Consider the following 8,777-nt stretch of genomic DNA (forward strand, 5'->3'; position numbering starts at 1 on the left):
CTCCAGGATCATGACCTGAGCTGAAGGCAGTGGCTTAACCAACTGAGCCACCCAGGTGCTCCCCCCCACCTTCTTTTTTACCAACTAGCTATAACCTGTAGAGACTCCATGGAGTCTTAAAAGGTAGTACCAGGGCGCCTGGGTGGCTCAGTCGGTTAAGCGACTGCCTTCGGCTCAGGTCATGATCCTGGAGTCCCGGGATCGAGTCCCGCATCGGGCTCCCTGCTCGGCGGGGAGCCTGCTTCTCCCTCTGACCCTCCCCCCTCTCATGTGCTCTCTGTCTCTCTCATTCTCTCTGTCTCAAATAAATAAATAAATAAAATCTTTAAAAAAAAAAAAAAAAAAAGTAGGACCAAATTCCAGGATACAGCAGAGATTTCCAGTGGCGCGGTGGCCTCCGTGAGCCGTCAGTCAGTCACAGGGGACGCAGGACACAGATGCCCTCTTCTGGCCATAAGCAACCTCTGCTGTTTTCACGAGTGTGCCATGCAAAGGTTACTTTTTTCCCTTAAGGAACAGACTGGGAATGGTCGCATGCTCTACGGTTGCCTTCTCAAAATTCTTAATTTTTGAACAAAGGGCTCTGCAGCTGCTCCTGAGTACAGTACAAGAAAATGCGGGGAAAGGGAGAAAAAAAAGACATTCAAGGATCAAAGAGAACCTTGGAATAATAGGGCAGGATACAGTGCTTAACTGGGCTCCAGGGCAGAGGGGGCAACAAACTTCAATAAAGGAAAGGTTGAAACAAAACAAAACAAAACAAATGGAATACATTCCACCAGTTATCCCCAAATCCCTTTGCCACAATATAGTGTTTCGAGTGAAACAATTCAGAGAAAGGTGATCTTGATGCAGAGGCAGCAAACAGGACTCTAAACAGAGGGAGAGGTCAAGTGTGAATATAGGGACATGCAGAGGAACACGGTTTGGCCAATGAGTCTCAGGAGCTGCTGACCCTGCTACCTATCTGACAACAACCAACTGGACCACCCTGATCAACCAGCTGGCCTCAGGAGGATCAAGGGGTGCAGTTTTTATTTAGTGTCTCAGGGGCAAAGTTTCAAGGATTTGATTTTTGGTTTACTGGCAAAAAGGGAAAATTCACAGTTTCAGGTTCGGTATAGAGACAATCCAGCATCCACGATGCCCTCTGTTAAGAAAAAGGGTTTCTCCAGCACATGGATCCATTCTCAGCTACCTGGCTGTATTCTGGGAGGTACCACCTCTCTCAAATCTGACTACTCAAAAGTTAGTCCTCACTAACAGTCCGGGAGGGACCACTCAGGCTTAAAAAGGTAGCAGATAATGGGACTGTCATCTTTTACACATTTTCCTTCTTGAATCTCTAATGGTCAGAGTGGTGAAGAAAGGGAGAAGCCCATCAGGGATAAAAAGTCTCAGCACTGCTTTCTAACAAGACTGTCCTGAGGGAACATGTAACAAGGCGAATGTAGATGGTGGAAAGTGGCCACTTACACAAATCCTTTCCAGTAGCGTTCACCCCACCAGAGACCCATGCACCTCAACTTTGGAGGTTTTATCAATGTCGGGCCAGGGGAGAGGCAGCAGGTCCAACAAGGACAGAGATTTGGTTCACCTGTAGGTCTTAGTATAGCTTTCCAAATTTAGGACGGATGAGAAAATGTGCAAAAAGGTCCTTCACGTGACTTGATTCCTTCAACCCAGTCCCCAGTCTACTCTGGGTGATAAAAGATCAGGAATTCAACAAGCCCCAACTTTCTAGAACTCATATGCATTACCTAACAGGTGCTCTGGGTTTATCCTGCAAGAGACTACCTGGAGATAAAGTAAAGAATTTTCTTGTTTCTTGTTTAAAGACTTGATACTTCCCCCCTAGTTCTAGCCCCTGCTTCCCAAATCTCTGGTGAGAATTATCCCCCAGAATATGGCTACTTGCTGGGGAGAAACTCATTTTCCTGAAGTCACTTACCCAAAACAGATGCTGGGCGATATGTATACAAAATCAAAAATCGGGGCGCCTGCTTAAGCGACTGCCTTCGGCTCAGGTCATGATCCTGGAGTCCCAGGATGGAGTCTGGCATCTCCCTCTGACCCTCTCTCCTCTCATGCTCTCTCTCTCTCATTCTCTCAAATAAACAAATAGAATCTTTAAAAAAAAAAAAAGCAAAAATAAATATTAATGCACAAAAAGGCTTTGTGAGTTCATTAAAACCACTTACTTGTGAAACGGCCCCGGGATCCTGCCGAGTCCTACCAAGGGCAGTGTCAAGCCCAAGGCCAGGGACTCCCAGAGCTCAGCCAAGCAGAGTGAGGTAGGGTGTTACTGAGGTGCCACCCTGTGAATATGTGGGATCCGAAGGCCCTCACCCTCAAGTCTTCTTTGGGCAAGACCCCCTCAAAAGTCAATGAAGAACAGAGACAACCAGCCCCAAAGACTTCATAGATGCTTTGCCCTAGGTAGGGCCTGAGCCAGCTGCTGTCCATTAGCTCCCTCTGGTGGGGACATAACGACAGATCAGGATAAATTCCCGCAGGTCAAAGGTGAACTGCCAAAGCTCCTGCCCAGTTAGCACAAAATAAACAACCGGCTACCTGACTGGGACAAACAGAATGCACATAACCTCTACACACCACCAGTTCCTTGGGCCTCTTTAATCATGAAGGGCTCACAGTCCACTACTCTCCCACCTCAGGGTCTTCTCATCCGTACTACAGGCCAAACACACTTCTAGGTGGGAGACTGGATGTAAATTAGGCAAGGCTGGGCTTTCAGAGACATCCCCATCTCTCCACCAGGACCATTAAGGTCAATGGAGGTAGCCAGATGACAAGTGAGTATCACAGTGGCTCCCCGTCCTCTTCACCCCACAGGGAAGGCCTGACATGCTGGGCTGTCACACCATAAAATCATGTTTCTTTGGAATTGAGGAGAGAAGAGAAACCTCCCTTTCTGCCCATCCAGGCTGCCACTTCAGCTGGCACCACACAATTACTCTTCTGGCTGACAAGGATTCACCCCAAAGCTTGCTGACCCCAGTCTGGATCTAGCTGCCAAAAGATTTTCCTGTCCAGTCAGCAGACTAGAGTCTTGGAACAAGCAGGCCCCTCCAGCCCTCCAGCTGTCCTGCCGACTCGTCTTTTCTGAGCGACCACATTCCCAAAATCTCCCTCATAGCTGCTGTCCCAGGTGGAAATCTGGCAATAATACCCACAGTGATAACCTCTCGCCACCTCCTCTGTTCAGTGAGGCTGTTGGTTGGGTTCTTAGCAGCCTAAAACCTATCAGTAACCTAAAACTGGAGAGGTTGGGGAAGGCGATCTAGTCGACACCAATTGCCTGACAAGATCCCTAAACCAGCCTCGAAAGAATAAAAAACACAGTCCTTGGTGGGCAAGAACAGGTAAGGAGGTAAACATGATAGGACTGCGGCTTCTCAAGAACAGTAACAGCTCATGTGCTCTTTCTTCTTCTTTCTTCCCTAAACACAAGACAGAACGGGATTCCTAGCAAGGCAAAATTTGAAACTTTGGCTAAAGAGGGAACGACAGCCATCAGAAAATCAACATCCTGGCTGCCACCTGGGAGCTCCCCTGGCTCTGCTGGGATCCAGTCAGCCGTCCAGGCTCTTTGCTGCCTCTTTGCAATGGTCACGGTACAAGAAGGTCTGCTTAACGGTGAAGTCGAGCAGGTCCGTGCACGCCCACGTGCTTGCTCGTGGAGCTGTGGGGGCCGCAGACTATGCAGCGGTACCTGAGTGCCCCCAAGTGCGTCTCCAGGCAGCACTGGATGGCTGCATGGCCTTGGAAGAACTTGTGGCACCCCTTACACCTACAGCTTCCCGCCTGGGGATCCACCAGAGGTAGTTGAACTCGCTTGTGTGGCCAAACCTTTTGCCACAGACCTTACAGCTGTACTTGCTGTTCCCGGGCCGGCCCTGCAGAGCCGGATCCTCACTCAGGAACTCCTTGGCTGGAAGCTTCCACTTCTGGACTGCTCGGTGCGATAGCCCCAAACCGGCCTTGCCTCAAGGCCACCGTTGTATTTGTGCTGCTGACACAGTAGCGACCGGCAGGCTCCGACTTGAAGCTCCGGCCACACAAGCGGCTGGGGACTTCCATTCTTCCAGGCTGTGGTGCACGGCCATTTGCTTCTCTAGGGGGTGCCAGGCCACAAAGCCGTTCACACAGACGGAGCAGGAGAGGACTGAAGTGCCGAGGTGAAGAGCATGTGCCATCTGGGGCTGCAGAGGTGAAGTGGTGCTGGTCACAGATACCACAGGCCTGGCACCTGCCAAGTTTAGATGGTCAAGGACGTGGCTCTGGACCATGTGGAGATGTTTGGCCTGTGTCTTCCCACAGACAGCGCGTTTCAACTCCGTGGAGGCTGCACCTAAAAACAAACCCAGAATTCCCAGTCACGGGATCATTGGGGTGGACAGTGATGTTGTTCTCAAATGTTCCATCCCGTCAGTGGAGGGTCAGCTGCCACTTGATAATGAACTTAGTTTCACATGTGTCACAAGAGAAGAGGAAAATACCAATGTGGAACAGACCATGGGTCATCTGGGAGTTTCGCTGCTAGCAGTGGGTCTCACAGAACTTGTGGTTGTCTGTCAGCGGGTCCATGGGGTCCTGAGCATGCTGTCAGATCCAGTGAATGCTGTGTTCTAGAACTTTCTGGCACACCTGGCGGGGCATGGCCTTATTCTCGCAGTTATCATTCTCTCCAAAAGTCAGCTCGTCTTCACTGGTATCTCTCAACTCATTCACCTCCTCAGCTATGCCTGTCTCCTGAGTGGGGTCTTCAAACTGCAAGTCATCATCCCCCGGGTTGTCCAGCTGGAGCTCATCCATCTTCTCAAAGCCAGGATCTTTGGAGTGGTTGCTATTGCTCCCACAGGAATTGGTTCCCCTGCTGATGTCTATTTGCACTGTCAGGAGGAAAGAAACTACCTTTACGGAAGTCTCCACTGCTCTAAACTTTGTATGGCGGGCGGGAGCTGGGTCATCATCCTACTAACAGGCATGGAAGGAGGAGGGGCATCATGGTCTTCTGTCTTCGGTCGCAGCAGACACAAGCTATGGTTAGTGTCATTGGTAACATTTCTCTCTTCCTCTTTATAGCTTCCTCCAGCATCACTAGGTAACACATAGTTCCTATCAGGACCAATGGGCTCCCCACCATCCCAGCGTTCTTCAAGGGGACGAGTGGGTTCTGCTGAGTTACAACTCTGGGTAGCACTGGCGCTGGTCCAGAACGTGGCCACAGCAGTGCTCTCCAGGCCAGGGAAGGTGGAGGGACAGGCCTCAAAGAGACCCTCCACACCCAGACACTCAGTTACCTCTTAGATGACCCCAACATTGATCGGGTCTGTCAAGGCCTCTGATGTGTAGCCAAAGCTCAGAGTCTTCTCAGTGTTGGCAGGGGTGATAAAGTCCACCACATAGGTCCTGGTAGCATCAAGCCCAATATTCAGGAGAAGTTTCTGGAAGTATCTAGCCATACAAGCCCTCACAGCTTTGTGGGCCAGGAAGGAGACGCTCCCCAACACAATAGCGACATCACACATGGTTTCCCAGAGGGGCACTTACTGAGTTCCTTCAGCAGGTTGTTGGGGTGGTGGTTGCTTTGCAGTTTGATCCTCATGCCCATTTTAGCAGCTCCTGTGAAGTGGCCCCCTTATCAGCACAGTTCATCCGCACCTTGGGTGTGAGCAGCATCGCTGCTGCCTCACATAAAAGCCCATCCCGACCAGGAGGGGGTGCCCCACATTGATTGTTTCTTAAGTGGTAACTGTATTTGTAACCAAAAGGTGCACTGCAAATATGATCTCCTGTCTTTTCTCCCCAGCACATTCATCTCTGGCCTGGACACTTGCAGGAACTTCCTAACACATCTTCCAGCTTTCTCTCTTACTCTATTTCAAACATCTCTGTGGCTGCCAAAGTGATCTTTTTTAAAATTAAAATAAAATAATATGACTTGTCCACTATAATATATCATTATCTTCTCTCAGCACTTAGAATCAAAATTATTTCTACATATTCTACAGGATCTTATATGGCCTGAGCCCTATTTATCCTCACAGTGGCCTTTCAACCATTCTTTCCTTTTGTTCAATATACACTCATCACACTGGTCATTTTCAATTCTTTCTCAGCTTAGAGAATTCCACCATGGAGGTTCCAAGGCTTTGAGTTGTTCTCCCTTCAGCCTTACACATAGCATTAAAAAATTAAAAAATAAAATTAAAAAAATACTTCATCTTTTTCTATAAATGTCATCTCTACAAAGATTATTTCTGTGACCATTCCATATAATACACAGCTCTTCCCATAACATCATGTTACTCTCTATTATAAAGACATTCCTTATTGCTTAAAGTATTATTAAATATTAACTCCATATTAAGCTATTATTAATATTTGATAACTATGTTATGTTAGATATTAACTGTTTTGTTTCTATGATTTTTTTCTCTATTTTGAAGCAGACCAGCCAGACGTTTGTGCCCCTCTCTCACTCAGATGTGCTTCTTGTGAATGATGTTAAGGTGTGAATTGTAGAGAAGAAAACAAAAAGACCCTTACAGAAAACAGGATCTCTTATTTGTTCTCTGGAAACCTAAGTTCCTTAAGAATTTTGCGAATAGAGAACAGAGACAGATGAGTGCCTCTGAGGAGAGAAAAGATTGAATAGGAGAATCGATGGTGATTTATTCTAGGTGTTCCCATGAGAGTAATACCCATACACCACTACCTTGCAGAGACCTGAGGCAGTGGTTTCAACTCCAGACAGATGATCTCATGGTGTGGTTTGAAATGTTCTGGAAAAGACTGGTGAATGTGAGGTTGCACATTAGCATATTGCAACCTCAAGGTATTACTGAGCATTGATAGTGAGCACATCAAAGATATCCAAGATGGAATAAAGATACGGCAATTAACCTGTTTCTTTTTTTTTTTTTTAAAGATTTTATTTATTTATTTGAGAGAGAGAATGAGATAGAGAGCATGAGAGGGGGGAGGGTCAGAGAGAGAAGCAGACTCCCTGCTGAGCAGGGAGCCCGACGTGGGACTCGATCCCGGGACTCCAGGATCATGACCTGAGCCGAAGGCAGTCGCTTAACCAACTGAGTCACCCAGGCGCCCAACCTCCCGTTCTATCACCACAGTTGAATTGTATTGTTGTGAAGCCCTAGAGAAAGGAGCGCGGTCCGAGGACTACATTAGATTCAATTCCCTGCCCTCATTGTAGGATAGGACTTCAAAGTCAGTTTTAATATGATTTCAGGTCAATAAAGAAACGTGGCTTTTTGTTCTCACATCTGAACTTTTTGTGTAGGATTCACATGGAAAACTCTCATGTTCTTCTCATTGTTGTTTACCACCCATGTGGTCAAGGTTTACATCTGCTTGAATGAATATTATGTACCTAACATCTAATAGACTTACTGGTAAAGAATAGGAACACAATACATATTTTTGTTAATCAATTAATAAAATGTGATCTGATTTTTGCAGGAGGGGAAAGGAAAAAATAACTCGGCCAAAATGAAACGACTCTTTAATACCTGAGTCCGGCCTTTGCTTATGAACCTTGCAAAGCTCTTAGCCACTGTGCTGAAGCTTCCTCTGTGTCAGGAAGGAAACAACTCCGAACTGGTAGGTCTGGCATTTACAGCATTCATAAAAACAACGCATCATGAGAATAGATAGATGATGAGTTAAGACGAGTGTCCTGAGAGGACTGGGGGACTTAGAATATTATAAAACACATTTGGGAAGGTTAATCAGAGGTCATTTTTTTTTTTTTCTGAACAATTAAACTCTTAAGAAAATACTGGGGAATTTAACTAACATAAATCATGCAGCAAGTTGTAGAGGCAGCAAATTGGGGTTGTGGCTTAGCTACTAGTGTTTAGGCAGTTTGAGTTCAGCAGGATAGCTGAGGAGGAATATTTGGGGCTCCAATCACTTAAGGAGTCACAGTGGAAATTATTTTGTCTTTCAGGTTCTCTATACCATCATTCTCTGTTTTTCCTATACCTTATATATTTATGTTTCTTTTATAATTTATATCAAGATGTATTTTATTTTTCAGTCAATAATTTGCAGAATTATACTGCAAATGCACCTTTCAGTTGATGCCTATAAAATAAATGTTGCCATTTATATTATAAAACCTTCCAGAAATTTCTGTTAGATTATTTCCTGATACACATTTTAGTAGGTATTAATTTTATTATTGTCAAACAAATATAAACTAACTTTTTTTTCACACCTGTAAACAAAAGTGCCTATAAGGATAAGCTAGAGCATCATTTTCTTCAGAGATCTCTTTATCATGTATTTGAATATAGATTATATTAGAGTAAAAATAGCTTTCCCAAGAAAGAAGGAATTTTTCTTTCCTATGGTGAATAAGTCAATAATGATTCATTAAAATAGGAGTAAAAAAATTCCCCAGCTACTATAAAGCAACATAGTAATGACTGATAGTCTCAGTGGGCAATTAGGTGATCAAAAAGATTTAAAAATGATGAACATATACTATATGAGAGAATGGAAAATGCAACCTTTGCCAGAGAACAGGATATTTTACATTGTTTCTGGAGGCAGAAACTAGCTCCCACATCACTAGTCTATGTCACACAGGTAGGAGAGCTGTTGAAGTGATAAATGGGAAGGAAGACAGAAGTGGCACTTTTTTACAGATCCTAACAGGTGTAACCAAAAATTCTGAAATAAGTTCAGTTTAAGAAGTAGTTTTAAATGTCTCCTACAGAGTGATA

The 8,777-nt window shown here is 45.5% G+C and overlaps 1 pseudogene; it reads right to left on the bottom strand.

Annotated features, from left to right (window-relative positions):
* Positions 1 to 3,593: 3,593 nt before the first annotated feature.
* Positions 3,594 to 5,635, bottom strand: LOC102738923 (zinc finger and BTB domain-containing protein 39-like; annotated as a pseudogene).
* Positions 5,636 to 8,777: the final 3,142 nt, after the last annotated feature.

The sequence above is a fragment of the Leptonychotes weddellii genome, chromosome 3, assembly GCF_054177405.1.
Source record: "Leptonychotes weddellii isolate Sample4059 chromosome 3, ASM5417740v2, whole genome shotgun sequence".
In the NCBI taxonomy this organism is placed as follows: Eukaryota; Metazoa; Chordata; class Mammalia; order Carnivora; family Phocidae; genus Leptonychotes; species Leptonychotes weddellii.